At 43.0% G+C, this 17,452-nt stretch overlaps 1 protein-coding gene across 4 annotated transcripts in view; it reads left to right on the top strand.

Moving 5' to 3' along the window:
• The first annotated feature begins 8,812 nt into the window (after window positions 1–8,812).
• The window catches only part of rbfox3a (RNA binding fox-1 homolog 3a), a 430,902-nt gene continuing 422,262 nt past the window's right edge, over window positions 8,813–17,452 (top strand). For all 4 annotated transcript variants that reach the window (XM_018761818.2, XM_018761816.2, XM_018761819.2 and 1 more), the window contains exon 1: window positions 8,813–9,277. The gene's annotated coding sequence lies outside the window, so the exon portion shown is untranslated. The remainder of the gene's footprint in view (window positions 9,278–17,452) is intronic.

Genomic DNA, 17,452 nt, shown 5'->3' on the forward strand with positions numbered 1-17,452 from the left:
ATCCACTGAACATGTTTCATATGCCTGATAAACATCTTTGCACTGAAATGGCAACATGGTAAAAAACATCATACACACATTGCATTTCAGATTTCCATTTTGTCGCAATGTTATGTATAGACATAAACGCATTTGTGTATTTTATAACAAACTGCCCAGCTGTAGTTTTTTTAATATCTTGAATTCCATGAGGCATCCAAGCACAAGCAGGTAGATACAGTGGGACAAATTCTTGTATACGTACAATGAATTTGTATCATTTCTTTAAATTTTGCACAGACTTTTGTTAGGGTGTTTCTCTTTTTTTAATTTAGGATGCATGTTCAGGTAACTACTTGACACCACGCTTCACCCAGTTTAATTTTTCTCCAGATGTTCATTATCAATGGGCTATTTTGCATATAAATTGGATTTTCAATCCAAACAGATTATGTGGATGACCCCTTTTTATGATTACTAGTCACGCCAGACAGTAATGATAAGCATTTGAATGACCGAAATATGAACAAATGCCTTTCCGAGTATTCTTTCTATGCACTTTTCTGTTGAAGTGTTATATTTATTTAGTCTGAAAGTTTGAATTAACACTAATAATCAAAACTACTTTTTGTATTTGAATATATAACACCATATTACAATAAAAAAAATCTTAGGTGGGTAACCTGAACATCTGACATTTGACACACATCCCTTCAGTGTCAGTTTTTCGCTTTTGTTCTTCTTGGGCAAGCAGAGGACTTATTGATCGGGCTTAATTAGCCTTGTCTTTGTACTGTTTCTGCTTCATTGATCACCTATTAATACATAATGTAAAAATACAAAAAAGTGCTGTTTTGTTCTTTATTGAAGGTATTGAATAACTCAAAATGCCAAAGGGTGCTTTTAAATTAGAGCCTTTTAATAGTGCATTAAACTGGATGTTTTACTACATGATTTCCAGTCTTATAAACACAAGTGGTGTAGCACGGTTGAAAAAACAAAAAATTAATAAAGAACCTGAAATTTCAACAGATTTTTGTTGATTGGAACCGAGTTTGAAAACTACTGCACTTTGACACATTTTGATTTGAAGCATACATACCATTTAAATTACAAAATTATGTTTTGCAAAAATTCGAACATTTGTGTGTTCATTCATGGACTGTGCATTTGAATATAAAAAAGAGAAGTCGTATTTTTGAGTTTAACAGACAAATGTTCCAAAATGGCTTTACACTCAATGCAAATATATATTAAATGAAGCAGAGGGGATTCATTGTCTGATACTCTTCCTATTTCTCATTCTCATTTACTACATAATCTACAACACTCCTGTGCAAGTGAACTCAATGTTTTATTCAGCACCAACACATTTAATTTAATGTTGACCACTGATATTATTGAGGACGTAATCTACACGCAGCCTGAATGCTGAGGTGTGAGGTTCCTTTATTTAAAATCACTGTCATTTTTTTTATTCAGAGGAACAGTAAAATGTCATTGAAAAAGTGACAAAAGCAAGGAACATGGAGAGCTTTGGTTCAGGATCCAAAGAGAGGAGTTTGCTTTCTAATACGAAACAAGGTGCTCTTCAGTGATCAGGCTAAAATTAATTAGCTCTTGTTCTCCTGATATAATCAGGCCTCTGTCACCATGGCATTTACTTGTGAAACAAGGTAAAAGGTTCATATGTTAAACACTATGCATTCTCAGTGTGATCCCAGGTAAGGAAGTATGAGGAGGGTGTCCTTAACATACCCTGGCTCACGGCACCCCAGCAGGGTGCTCAGAGCGAAGCGGGGGTGGGGGGGCACTTTCACTTATACTGCTTGCTTCATTTTCTTGTGATGCCTTGACCTATTTTCTTGATTCAGTAATATCTTGGGTATTTGCGCAATACTCTTACCTTTTTGGTTTTTCAACTTTGCATCTGCCTTCGTTCTTGTATCTGAATAGATACCTTAATTTATTCAGCAGTATGCACAATGATATACACAGGAATCAAATTAACAATTAATGTATAATTCATATATTATTAATATACTAACAGGAAGTTGTGGCCCTTCGTAGTTAAAAAAAAAAAAAAAACTCTGAACCAGTCATCTTACATTTAAAAGAATGAGTATTTCCCCTGCCACAGGCTGAACATGACCACAATGGCATATCTACAAGGGGGTCTGCAATAACAGAAAAATTAGCATTAAAAAAAAATTCCCTCTGAAAAGCCTAGATCAGCATACACCTTGCCAGCCCCTATCCCTCATCTCAGTAACAGCACTTTGAGTATATATACTGTTTGCCTCCTTCCAGCAGCTACCTAAATCATCCCGACAATGTTTGGAAAAACTTCATTCAGTTTTCATGCATGCCAGTAAAGCAGTAAAGTGTTCACACCTCATACAGATTGTGTCACCACAGAGCTTGTGGCAATACTGTTTGAAAATGGCATCTTAGAAATGAAAGCAATCTAAAAAGTGTGTTGCAAAGCAAAAGTACCTGAACTTTTTGCATTGAGACAAGGGAAGACACGGGATGACTGTGGCTTTACTGGCTTTACAATTGAATCAGCTGAAACAATCAGCTAATGGTACACCTCATGTTTCAGGTTCTGACCATCTCGCTTAAATGATGTCAGAGGCTTTAGACCAGCAGTTCACAAACTTCTCTTTGGGGACCCCAGGTGATATCTATATTTGTTCTATTTCACCACAAGTACAGTTGGCCCAGCTAAACAAAGGTTTTATCATTACTTATTAGGTGAATCATTGTGCTGGTATTGCAACAGAACAGATATGAAGGATTACCGTGGTATGCCAAGGCCATGTATGGTAATGACTACCCCAGATCAGGGGTCAACAGCAGTATGAATGAATTTCTCTGCTTTCATTTCCATTTAATCCACTGCATGAGTGAAAGCACATTAAACTGAAGGCGCTAGTAAAAAATGGTTAAACCAAACTAATGTTTAGGAAATTATTACATATGAGCAACTCGTATGGTAATGCGGTCTGTGTGGAGTTTGCATGTTCTCCATATGTCTACTTGGGTTTCCTCTCAGAGTCGAAAGACATGCAGTTCAGGTGAAATGATGACTCAAAATTGCCATTAGTGCGTGGATAAGTGGATCTGTGTGTCGAGGGGTGGCTACAGGACTGGCATCCTGTCCTGGGTGTACTGCCCCTCAGCCTTGCAACCCATGCTTTCAGGATAGGCTCCAGATCACCAGAACCCTGATCAGGGCAAGTGTTTATTGAAAATGCATGGATGGATGGATGGATGGATGGATGGATGATACATAGGAATGTTCCAATGCAGAATGTGCATTTTACCTTCATCTTTTAAATTTTACTTTCATTTTTTTAGCCCTAAAATACAAAGTGGTTCAAAGGGTAGCTGTGAACCATAATTCAAATTAACACTATTGAATAAACTTTTTAAAAAACTCAGAAAGTCATGGGGTTGTTTAGCAAGAATACAAGCCTTTGTTTTCACAAAAATTGTGAGATTTAATATTTATGAATTTTGTCTTACAAAGGCAAATGATTTTACATTTTTTCTACACAGCTGTTAAGGTCCTTTAGGGTTATTGTAAGTAGTCTGAAAAGGTGAGGACAGTCCCTTGTTTTACAAATGCTGAGGACAACGGGCAATGACTTTGACAGAGGAATGTCAGTAGTTTTTAATTTTAGCAATATGCTGCATGCAGCCAGTCTTACTACTTGCATGAAAATCAGCCATAATAGGCCTCCAGTGACAGACTTTCTATACAAGGAGGCCCTTGTTGCATTCTCTAAAGAGCAGAGAAAGTTCATTTGCAAACTACCAAATCTGCACATAACCCACTCTTTGCAGCCAATGTTTAACTGAACCCGTGCAGTTTGTTAAATAAACTGCAAATTTGAGTTGCTGACAATGAACTTTGAGTCTTTATCGTAAATTAATTATTGACCTACTAATGCAGAGCACTGCTACACCAACCATACCCCGCTTATCCTCTCATTTCTCCTCAGATCTACATATTTCCACATGCATGACTGCCTGCCTCTCAGACTTCTTTGCCTGGAGGTCTGATCACCACGTACAACTCAACCCCTCCAAAACAGAGATACTTCACATCCCAGCTGGTCCGTCCTCCTGTTGAGAATTCTCTATCAAACTGGACAACTCCATCATTTTGCCTACTTCATCAGCTAAGAGCCTGGGAGTAATAATTGACTCAATCCTGTCTTTCTCTCATTGTACAGAAGCCACAACCCAGTCTTGCAGATCCATGCTGCATAACACCTACAGGATCTACCCTTATCTCACAAGCAAACTCTATCCAACTTCTGGTTCAGGCCATGGTGATATCCTACCTGAACTGCAACCCTGTCCTGTCTGGCCTTGCCGCCTCCCATGACACAATGTAAAAAGCCCATGGTCTAAATGTTCGTGTTACAGCACCGATTTTGTCTTTACACCGAATAAAACATAAATATAGTTGAGTGCTGGCCTTATAACACTTTATTTCAATTTTGGTAGGCTTCAGCACCCATTGTACCAGTTTCTCCCACATTTTGCTGAGCGCATACTTAACTTTCCAATAATACATTTTAACAACAATTTGTTTAATAACGAAAAAGCCTATATGCATGTATTCATGTAATGTATACTGGTTCATACAGTGGCATGTGAAAAATTGACTGTACTGAAGAATCATGTCTGCATATAAATCTCTCCTTCTGATGTAATGCACTTTTTGCTTTGTTCTCTGAGATGTATGTTACTTTGAAGAAGAGTTTGCTATACGAATAAATGTAAACGTAAACACTGTAGGCATGTAACAGATCAAGATTTTACCAACCCATGTTTACAAACACCCAGACAACATTGCACACCAAGCCCTGCTCAAATGTGTCACATGTTTCTGTTGCGGTAATATTTTTGTGGAAAACCAGTTTCATCTGGAAACCAAACTCAGAGTAACTTAACTCAGGGGTTCGGGAGGCCTCTGCTTCACAAAATGGTTAGGTATGTGGTATACATGATTTATTCCTCACCTTTTAACAGAGCTCATCCAAATCTCGTGTGTGTGTGTGTGTGTGTGTGTGTGTGTGTGAGAGCATGATTACCAGCCTGCTGAGGACAAGCAGTGTGTTGCGGAAGCAAAAGTGATGGGGCCTGACGTAGAAACACACAGGCATTAGCCCTTTCTGTCCCGCTTTCTGCATCTGGTCTTCTCCTTAAGAAAAGACAAAAAAGAAAAAAGAGCTTACCTTGGTGTGTGGCACACAGATAGCAGCTGGCCATCCAGCCTATAAAAAGCACATTTAGGGCTCAAATCTGAAGGATACTACTACATGTAATCATTTGAAATGACACCTTGGAATTTCATCTTTTGCTCACTGGCGTCTTCGAGCAAAATGGCTTAAAACTGAGACCAGAAGAAAGGAGGGGCTGCCCTGCAAGAAAGAAAATGCAACTGCTCCCTCACAGGTGGCACTCAGACCACGGGTAAACAGTCTGCGCTGAGGGGTTTCATTCTTTTTGGCCAATGTGAGCTCAAGCGGCAGAGGAATCCGCTTGGTTTGTTAGCGCTGAATTGCAGTGATAGCATGTGCAATGCGCCATTATAATCTTGGGCCTCGGTAAGAGGCATCAAGAGAAGAGATGGAAAGGGGGGGGGCTCCTGCAGAGGTAATTTGCCTCTGGCCTTAAAGAGCTTACTAACGCTGTGGCGAAAGTGACACAGGCTAATGGAGAAAGAGGACATCGTTGGGAAAATGGGCAACACTTCCAGCTGCGTGAATAAAGATAATGAGATGCCTCAGTTTGGAATCCATTCACCGGACCCGAATGGAAGCCCTGCCGGGTTCCTGGGATCCGCCGCTCTCCTGGGCCAGGTGCACCTCACACACGAGCACATACGCGCGCACGCACACGCGTACAGACGAACAAGTACGTGCGCACAGCCCGCATACAGATACACAGACACACGCATGAATTGGCTGTGATAATGCTGCTTTTCTGCCCTGCTCAGGTTACAGAGCTGCTGGACCTCACAGCTCAGTGAGCGGCTCTTCCGTTAGGCCGCTGGGAGGTGGAAGTGTCAGGGAAATCGGGTGGCTCGAGGGAGCTGGACATCATGCGAGGTGGGCAGCGGTGCCTTGGGGGCTTGTCGAAAACATCCCTGCGAGTCGTTGGGACTTCCCCCTTTAACTGCATATTTGGTTAACCTGCGAGAGAAGCAGGCCGTCCCCCCCAGAATCCCAGTTTTTTGCTAATACTTCAGAGAGCTCGAAAGCTTTACACGACCCATATGAAACATGGATGGGCTCAGTGTGGCTGTGCAAAATCCTGCCTGCCTGCTGAAAAGCAGGTCTTCAGTCGCTGTACCGTGATAATGCTGCTTCATTATTTATTTCTGGCCTCATTGCGGCTGCCGGTAATTGTAACAATTCCCGGTTATCATTTTGTTATTTACAAATTTGAGAGAAGGTCTTTTTGAAGTGAAGAAAGTGCCTGGGGAAATGATTAGCTATTTACAGATGCCACCCACAAAATCCCATGACCCTCGGAGTGGAAGTGGCAGAAAACAACCCAATTAGCAACAGGAGAACTTCCAGCCTGTTATTATGGTTATCATTATTGTTATTTCAGTGGAGAAATTGGACAATGCCTCCACAGACGGGACACCTGCAAGGCTACGCTAATAGAGGCACCGAGCACCTGCGTCTGGCTGCACCCGAGGATCCCGCGAATCGCGACACCTGACTCTGGTGGATTAGCGTGTGAACAGTCATGTTGGGGCAATGCGTATCTCGCTCCAGGTTGTGGGTGCCCTCTGACCGCTACAGGTGACCACTTGAAGACTGCTATCGCAGAATCAAGAGGTGCGCATCAACCAGGGTGTATTGTGCTTGCATGCACATGTATCTGTGTGTGTGTGTGTGTGTGTGTGTGTGCATCTGAGCATGTCTGTGTGTCAGGAGACTGCAGCTGGACCTGAACTAATATATGCCACTTGTGTTAATATCCTCTAAAGTATTAAATGTTGCCAGGTAACAAGCCTATTAGCACTCAATAGATATGGACGCTGAGTAAACATTGTCTGATTTTAGACACACCAGGAGAAAAAAGGGTTTTGGCTAAATGACCCTGTGCTTTTCAACTCTATTCTGAAAATATGGTTGCACGCAGTTCAGGCCTGTTCATAACGTACCACTTGACTCGCCAGTGGCCCAGGCTCATTTGGCTGCCAAATGCGCAGTGCTCAAGACCCTCGATCACCAGAAAGCGGGGGAGACATCGATGGGGTGGGTGGAGGACGGCAATGAGGGCTTTTCGGTTTTTCAGCCAATGAGGTTCTGCATCGGCATTGTAAAATGGCGGGCATCCCGAAGGTCTCAGGCCCAACCGCTGAGAAGAAGGGGCGAATCGGACACCATTCCCAGCCGGCGGGCCTATAGAGATCAGAGGTGCACCACCCGCTCTCCGCACTTACTAATGAGATGGAATTTAATTAAGGAGGGAAAAGTGGCAATGTTGTCCCATGGGAGCGGAGGGCAACTTCATTGTCTGTCCAAATACCAGACGGGGCCTTGGGGGTGGGGGGACACCCTCATGCATATGTGCATATGAAAATGGGCCCCGTGGCGGGATGCGTGCCGCATTCCTACCGGAGGAAGGAGGAGGGACCGGGGAGGCCGGCGTACGGAGCACGCAGGGGTGATGGAGTGTTTAATGTGCAGCCCGTCGAGGTGAACGGCAAGGAGTCGCAGAGACACTTCATCAGGCAGAACCTCGGGGGAGCGTCGGCTAACGAATTACAGATTAGATCATTGTTATAAGATCATAACAGTGATCTAATTGCTAATTTCTCATATAATTGAATTCGGTGGAGTGTACTCGTTTGTGGTAAAGGACGGAGACTTGCAGTTCTCAGGCTCTCGGTCCCGGACTGCTGACCAAGTACCAGCAGCACAGTTACGAAGGGCCTTAGGCGTGTAATGTTGACATTGATCAAAAGAGGTAAAATAGAAAATAAAACTGCTCTTCAATATATTTCAAAGGCTGCTTATTCTGGATATTATCTAAAATGGTCTCATTCGCTGTTCTGAAACGAGCAAAGTACTTTTGGACTGCTTTTCGAAACTGAGCACTCGGGCGGTCCTGTCATAACCGTATTCTTCATGAATCTAAGCATTAATTGTGACTGTTAAACCCCTCCGGCACAATTTGAGGATAGTAAGTGGGCTGAATTAAAGCGGTACCTCCTTTGTGAACTGTATTGGCCCTTTGCAGTGGGCCAGAAAACCTGGCATCCATGTCTTGTTGGCGATGAGTCTCGGGGGAGCCCCTCTGTCTTCAGTGTGTTGATCGCCACGCACCACCCCCAACTATTATACCCGTATGCATTGTGCTTAGCTGTGTTTTCTGAATACAGTGCGGTAAAAACAGACGTGATAAGGTGGAAGACAGCCTTGAGCTCTGTCTGAGCCTTGACAACACCGATTTCTCTGCAGGGGTCATGGACATCGGGCAGGGGGAGTGCGGTCCGTCTGTGTGTTTGACAACGTGTGAATGAACGGGAGCAAGAAGTGACTTTGAGAACGGATGAACATTTGTACACGTGTCCTAGCTGAGACTGGAGATCGGTAAAGTGCGAGGGTATAACACTATGCCGGACTTGTGGGTGTACGGGGGGGTAGCGCTGTCATTCTGTACCTTTGAGCATGTGCAGCGCATAGAGTCAAGAAACAGCCTTCAGTTGAAGCTGTCAGCAGACCTCTCCCTCTCCCTCTCCCTCCCTCTCCCGCTCTCTCCTACTCTCTCACTCTCGCTGCCTCCATCTCCCTCGCTCTTTGTGATGCTTTCGGAGTGTGAGCAGAGGAGGCGAGTAGGCTAGCGTGCAAGTGTCTCCTGCGTGCTGTAGACGCGCGTGTCTCACCGCATTGGCTTCCATCTATGTGCAAACGCGCTCACAGCAGGCAAAGCCGACACATTGAAGCCAGCGCTTCCTCTCGGACTGGCAGGCAAATCGCATCGCAAGCCACCCCAGCCCTCCTCTCCCCCCCTCCCTTTCTCTCTCTCTCTCTCTCTCTCTCTCTCTATCCCTCTCCCTCGCTCCTTCCCTCTGTCTCTCTCTCTCCCTGTCTCTCTCTTTATATCTCCCACCCGCTCAGCGCGTGCCCCCCCTTCGTACCGACACCTTCGGCAGAGGAAGCGAAAAGCCCCTTCACTGCCCAGCCCAGGGATACCAGCTGAAAGAATGAAGCTCTGACACTGCGTGGGACTGGAGGGACACTCAAGCACAACTGTAAGTACACAAGTCTTTCGCATCCCCACTACTAGGGCTGACAGTGTGCGTGGAAGGGTGCACACGCACATACACACATGCACATGCGCACGCAGATGCACGAACACACACACACACACACACACACACACACACACACACGCAGGCGTGCAAGCAAGTGAACTAAAGCAAAGTGCACATTGATTCAGCGGACACACGCCGCTTCTGATTTATGCATTATAGTCACATGTACATGTTTGTTCACAGCGTTAATGTGGAATTTGGCATCAGGCGCTAATGTACCCATGAAATGTGCCACTTCTTTTTTACTTAAGAAGGTGAGAACAGTTAAATGTGGGGGGAGTGGGAGGGACTGCCAGAAACATGCACAAGACACACAGCCCTGGGGTTTGGTGGTGTGAAATGCTCTTTCAATGAAACTGTGCAACACTCTGGGATCTTTTGGGTTCTGGTTGACCTCAGAGGTGATCCTGAATTAGGACTTTTCATTTTGCTGGTGTTTGTGGCAGTTGATTCTTTTTTGACTTCTGAGGCTCACACATGCCATCTCAGCAGATCATTTATTCCTTATCGCATTGCTTAAAGTAAGGATTTCACCTCCCCGGTGTTTGCGAGTCGTGACAGAGCTATGGCACACCTAACAACCTATGATCTTTCTGGATGCAATCTCCAAAAGGTTTATTGTAAGTACAATTTTTCCTTCACGCAAAGGAGTGTTCCTCTGCAGTATTTATAGCATCAGGTCATTTTTAGAAGTTGTTTCTGGGAATAAAGGGAAAGCATAGAGGAAAACACTGTATGTAGTTACTCGCGGTGCAACATAAGCGACATCTGAACTAATGCGGTAACACACATATGCCTTCTGTGAATCTTGAGAAGGGACACATATCGCCATGCACAGATAATACATCTATTTGCAGAAACAAATTTCAGCCTTTCTGAATTTTATATTTTCTAATATTCATTAGAACATTTCAAGAGGAGGAGGAGGAACATACATATCCTGCCATGAGTATTTTCCCATGGTGCAGGAGTAATGATATAACTGAGACTTTTTTTCCCTTCTTTTTTTGGCTGAGATATTCTACTGATTGTTACATTTTCGTCACAGAAAAGATAAAATGAACACACACCATTACATGCAAAAGTAGTGGATGGGGTATATTCTAGTCACACGCTTGCAATACCTCTGGAGTGCACTTCTTCTCTAATCAGGAATAGGGATCGCAAGGCAGACCTGTTTCCCTGGCATTTGTTGCCTGCTAACACTGATGGGACGCTGCTATTCAGCTTTTAAAGAGCTCAAATTAGACGCAGACAAGCAACACAGCTGTAGATTAGCTCTCACTGCATGTCCATTAATATTGAGGAATCTGGAAGAATTGAATTCTTCTCTGTAATAACAGAGTGGGTTTAAATGCAGAATATTTCATGTAATTCATTTTAGCATCGCCCCTAGTGTGGAACAAGGTGAGTCAGGGCATCATCTGAGTAATTAGTAAGTCATTTTTATTGCAAGAAGGTTTATCAATCCCATTATAATTTTAACAGCCCAAATTGAACACTTGTTTTAAAAAGTAGCGAGAACAGCAACAATCTGGTGTAGACAGCCTTGGTTTTTTAAATCATTCCTCTGAAAAGGCAACGGTTCAAATCTATGTCTGTCAAAGGGATTTTTTCGGCACTTTGCTGGCACAGTACTCCAGTGAGCGGCTCAAATGCCAGTGGCTCAATTCAGGAGTAGCAAAGCGAAACGTTGTAAACTTGTTTTGACAATATTGTAAAGAAGTGTCTCACAGATGAAGGTGTTTGGTCTGGATTCCAGTTCTTTTGCTTCTTTTGTCTGGAAGCTAAGCAAAGACTTTCATGTGGCTTGAAATATTTATGGTATAAAGTGTACTTTGGAAAACATTATGTGATGCCTAGAAAAAGAAAAATTGTTGGGGAAAAATCTTTTCAATGCATAATACTTTTAAAATAGTTAATAAATATTAAGAAGTAAAATAGTTTTAACTTCTGTTGTGTTTTATACTGTATAGTTCTCATTCAGGTCTAAAAGTAAAACACTGTAACTCATGCAGGTTAACTAAAAATGTAATTTGTTCTGATTTTCATTCTTATGAGTGTGTTTGATTTTTTAAAACCACAGTATACTAACCAATAACATGATAAGATTGTTTATAATACTTTTCATTTAATTTAAACACAGTATCTTAGACATTCCTGTAGAGCAGAATATCTGTTAAAATAGGAATATCTTGTGGTCACAAGGTGACCTACAAAGCATTTTTGCCTTGATTGTTTCTGACTTTCATGCTTTTTCAAACAATGTTCAGCTACAGAGGAGTCAAGGACTTCATTGCATAGTTAAAAATGTTGAAGAGTTGCAAACAAATATTGAACATTGTTAATACGCAATGTTCAAAATGCTGGCTGCTATGCTCAAGTGGTTACATCACGTTTACCTTTTTATCTTGGATTTAGTGTCTGGTCAACTTGTATTTATTCTTGTTTTTACTTCACGCTCATTTTACTTCCAGCCCCAAACAAGTAGCATGTATGGTGCCGAAGAACTACAGTGCGCTAAGTAGACATACCTTTGTGAACTTTTTGTCATTTAGAGTCCAGACGTACTGTTGTTATAAAAAGTCTCTTTTTGCCATTTAATCTTGTTTCAACGCAAAAGTAGTTGCAGCTCCATTTGCACATGGGTGACAGCGTATACAAATCCTATTAGCTAAATGACTAGACATTTATAAAGTAAATAAAAAATCAGCCCCACCCCTTAAATATCGTCATTTATTGACTTTTCAACTTTTACTGCAAAATCCCCTCAGTGCATCTGAAGCAAGTTTGTAACTGAAATTACACTCACTTGGTAAAATGTGTTGGTATCTGTTGACTCTAATTTTTGTTCAGCATTGTTGCCATTTCATTTTTTTTTTTTTTGTGTTTACTAGAATATCCAATAGCATTATATTAGCATATTCAAGATTGAAGAGTTTATTGTCATGTGTACAGTAAACAGTTCGTTACACCATACAATGAAATTCTTACTCTGTGAATCCTCTCAGCAGCCTATGACATAAATTGTAAGGATATAAGGAAAGAAGAACACAAGACAAGAAAAACACAAGGCGTAAATCACAAATTTACAAGAATTACTATTAGTGCAAAAATCCAAGAAACGAAGTTATGTATGTATATAAAGTGTGCAGTGCGCAATGTAAACATGGAGGTCGTACATGTGCAAAGTCCTGCAGAGGTAGACTGGGTCTATTCGCAGTTGAAAGGGGATGTGTATTTGTGTGCGCAAGGTATGCGGAGGTAGTCCGTGGTCTCTGATGTTAATGGCGTTGCAGATGTGTATGTGTGTAGGAGGGAGGTGGGGTAGTTGACACCTCTTATTGTGTCATTGTTTGCAAATACACAGAAAGTTCCTAATGACGTATGTCAGTCCTTCTTAAATGATAGGTGTAAGTGTAGTTTCGGGAGACCTGCGTGTAGCCGTCGATGGTAGTTGTTAAGCTCACCAAGTGCAGCTGACTGTCCAAAACACAAGAGCCAAAGCAGTAAGTAGATACTTTCTGTTGATATCTTCCTGAAGAGTTGCACTGCTACTCCAGTACATCTAACAGAATCAATGTGTCTATTTGTAAATCCATGGATATCATGCTTTTAAATATTATATGTTTATATTCAAAACGACGTCAAAAATATCAGGGATAAACGTTGGCTTGGTTTTGTAAATTGTTGGTGCTTCAAATTAATTACCATTTTTAATTAGTATATTGCATTCTAACACTGCAGATAGATTGGTGGTAGAAGTCAATTCTCTTGAATAAGCTTTGCATGGGTTTGTGTCTGTGTCTATGATTTGATCATTTCGTGAAAATGTAACTTCAGGGATTGCAGCAAGCATGCCATGCACTGAACCATTGTTAAATCCTTTAGTGGAGATGGGGGTCCTTTCAGTGGCTGTTGAGCAGCGCTCGGTGACATAAACGGAGAAATTGACGCGAGCAAAATCAAATGTTGAGCAAAGCACTTCATCAGCAGCAAAGCTGAATGCAGCGGCTAGCCGAGACGTCACCTGCACGTGATTTTCTGGGAATGGAAGTGTGTGCCATAATGAGCCCTTGCTGCCCTAACAAGCCCTTCTCTTTCACTACTGTGAAACCATTTCACACCAGCCTTGTCACACTAGAGACGGTCGGAGACTTGGGATGGACCGTCCACCTCTATCTTCTTTACGGCCCAGCTATCATCCCCTCCAATTAGCATCTCTCCAGTCAGAGATGAACAACCCATTCAGAACACGAGAGCAATGCAACAAGAGGAAGGCTGGCACCTCTTTCTAGTCTTTTGCAGTGCTTTACAACAATGCAGCATAAAAAAATATTTTCATTGGTCTTTGAATTCAGAATTTGCTTATATATTGCTTGAGGACAAGCACTTTTAAGAATACATTCGACACATCGACAAACTCTAAAGATTTTCTGCAGCGCTGCATTGTTCTCTCGGTTGGATTTTCATCCGTTAAATTTTTTTTGAAATAAAACAAACTGTTGTTTTGGAACGATAAAAGGAAACAAACCAACAGAGATGCTAATTTCCATCATTCTACGTGCATCTGTACTTATGGACAGAAAGCGGGCGATATGGGTGGTGATCCTCACCGCTTCGGTGGCCTGTGACCAGCTGTAAATCAGGACGGCGTGCTGCTGTAGCGAGTCGGCCACAGCGCCAAGCGATATATCTGATGGATCAGGGACAAGCCAGGGTTTCGGACAGGGGAGAGGTTAAGAAGCCGCCATCAGCCGAGGAGAGCTCAGTGTTAACAGGACTTGTGAGCGACTGTCAACCTGCAAGGTTGGTCTGAGTTAGCCGAATCAGATCTTTTCCATTATTTGTGGACCTTAAATATTATTGTAAAAGTATTTACATATTTTCCTATCTTATTATTAGGATTATTGTTATTATCAATACTATTACTACTATTACTATTGCTGCTGTTGTTGTTCTTCTTGTTAATATTATTAGCCCACATTCTTGTTAAGAACAGGTTGTCTGTTGTAGTACACCGCCTGCTCTCCCATATTTAAGCAAGAATTTTTCCTTCGGTGCAGTTACCCCTTTCACATCATATGTTATTTGGATAGCTACTTTGTCAAACTGAAGAGACGAGGAAGTGGCTTGACCTCATCTAAGAATTCACTGCGACACAAATGAAATGGCAAAGCATGAGACTGACACACCTGCTGTATTTTCTAGAGAGATCAGATCCACACTGTGCTTTCGGCACTTTTCTTTCCATGGTATGCATCTGTCCTTCGTCACAGATATGTGTGAATTTTGCTGGAACTGTATGTTTTGAACTATCAGTCACTTTTGCGTCATTCATTCTTTTTGGGAGCAGCGGGACTCTGTTGCACACGCTGTGGCCTGACAACCAGTACGGGTGCACGGTGTCACAATGTTCTTGTGTGAGGACATTATAAGGAGGGAGGGAGGGATGATTCGGCACTGAGGGAACCAAAGTGTTACGTTTGAGTCTCCAGCTGCTAGCAGGGGTCCCAGTCAACACGGACACTTCAGAGTCATGAGCTTTCAACAGCTCCCAGCGTGAGAAATCCCCACGCTCTGCTCAGTCGGCCCTGAATCTGGCGCATCGAGTTCTAACAAGGACGGATTCGATATTTCCAAAATAAATATCACCCTTTTCAGGAAAACCAAAAGTGCTTTGAAATCATGAGATAAAATAGTTCATGAAACAGCAAGGCAAAAATAAAACAGGAATGGTGGAGACTCATGCCAAGTGAAGGTTGTGGATACATGCAAAAAAAAAAAAAAAGGGCTCAACTGAAGACTACAAAAAACGGCAACAAAGGGAAGCTTAGCTGACGTTTTTTTCTCCTCTTTCTCCTCGTTTTTGTAAAGGGGAAAATAAAAAGCAGACTGGCTGGGGAAAGACTGGGTTTATCCGCACTGCGTTTGATGTGGGATTTTTGTGTGGGCGCAATTGGTCCGGGGAGAGTTGGTTATCTGAAAGAAATTGTTGTAGGAATGGCTCGAGCATCTCGGTCCCTGGGGTGGCCCCTGCATTGACAGAATCCGCAAAACAAGCGGAAAAGCTGTTTAACATGCGAGCCGTTTGAGGCAGAGCCCCAGCGTTAATTATCTGTTTTTTAGCCGGGGTCTGGTGGCAGTGATTAGAGCGAGGGGCTTGAGAGCGACGCGCGAGCCGCCGTAATGAGGGAAAGGCTCGCCCCGCGACGGCAAGCTGCAGCCGCTTGATCTGCTCTGTGGCTGCGTCGGGTATTTCACAGGGCTGCTGCCGGAAGATAGTGAGATTGAATAAAAGAGGGTGGGGGAGGTGGTAGTGGTGGTGGTGGTGCTGCTGGTGCTGGTGATGGTGGTTGGGAGTGGGCGGTGAAGGGGGTTAAAAAAAGGGTGAACTCGCATTAACTGGTGAAGAAAGCAGGCTTGCTGGGCAAGGGAGAATCTTCTTTGTGAATGCTGGGCCGCCAGTTCATCAGCAGGCAGGATTTAAGATGAATGGCATGAGGCGAAGTTTGGCTGACGGTGCAGTAGGGGCTGCACTGACTGTTATTAATCCATTAATCATACGTGAATCATTCTATACAAAGAATGCAAAGGCAAAAAAACTTTGATTGTTATACATTTTCTCCAGTTTAAAATATTAGTAGCAGTGAAAATACTGTCAAAACTATTATGTATGGCTGTCATTGACAAAGGAAAAAATTAATTCTGGAGACAACAGCTGAAATCAGTAATGAAGATTTGACAATAACAAAGTAGAGGAATACATAGACAGCCCCAAGATAAGTAAGAAATCAGAGCTGAGCAGGTAGAAAGACACCATCTGGTGCGTGAACATGATGAGTTCCGCAACAAAGCGTCCGCTCTGAGTGCCTACAGGTGAGGTCAGTTGTGTTTGTGTGTGTGTGTGTGTGTGTGTGTGTGTGTGTGTGTGTGTGTGTGTGTGTGTGCGCGTGTGTCCATTTGGCTGTGTATTTCAAATAATTTACGCTCCAAACCACCGGCATGCCACACGTTTGCACAGTAAGGGTATCTGGTGAAGTGAAAGGATGACCTTAAACCTCGAGATGCTGGAACAGCAGGAGCCTGGTCCAAAAATGGCTCACCAGGACCATTTGGGGGACTTCAGGCTCTCGTGCAAAGCCTGGCACACAAAGACATCGTTGATTCATCAAACATACACACGCTGCACTGCTGATCAACCAAGCTATAACCTTATATATGATTTAGACAGATATACAATTGTGTTATAAACTATCAGATTTTAATGAAATGATTCATTTGGGCAGGTAATACTGCCGCATGCGTACAGTTTGCTGGGTCAGGTCACGTTTGAAAGGTTGTATAATATTGTATGAGAGTGAAGACAGTAACTGACCTCTCAGCTGTCCGATCTGCCTGTCCCCACACTTGAAGCACTGAGATGGTTTTAATGCCAGGCCAGTACAGGATCCTCTCCACTCCTTTCCTCTCCGCTGTCTGGATGTGTGTGCTTTTATTTAGCAGGAGCTGTCATTTTACATAAACCCTTTGCGTGCTACATCCATCGCTGCTGCCAAATCCTCTGTATCAAGCACTTGTTACAGGGGAGAGAACTGACAGTTCAGCTCAGACCGTCCTGTCTCACTAGGAGAGGAGGTACCATGGCGAAAACCGTTAACTCTTCCCTGGGAGGCTTGGACACCTCCACACTTGTCCTCCAGTTCTCATCCGCTGGGTTTTTCCACGGTGTATAGCTGTCGCCTTGTGTGAGGGAAGGTCTGGAAGTCTGTGCTCTGTGGTACGAGGGTTTAACTGACATTCATTTTTAGCTGACAACTATTGGTCAAGTGGTCAGGGATTCATACCAGAGCTTGGGAGCATTTAAAGATTGGTGTCACTGGGACAAAATAATCCAGGAACAATATTGCTATAAATAACAGATACTCCTCAGCGGATGGTGATGAATCACACAGCTTTTATGTTTTTGAAAATGTGTGGTCAGGACAGTGATAGAACCCCATGAAAGGAGAGGGTTGTGAGGCTACATCTAGGGGAACCCCAAGAGCCTCTTGTGATACTGCCGCCTGAGGCATTGGTGAGCCCACGTGCGCTTGCATTTAGCTCCGCACT

Source organism: Scleropages formosus, chromosome 20 (genome assembly GCF_900964775.1).
Source record: "Scleropages formosus chromosome 20, fSclFor1.1, whole genome shotgun sequence".
NCBI lineage: Eukaryota > Metazoa > Chordata > Actinopteri > Osteoglossiformes > Osteoglossidae > Scleropages > Scleropages formosus.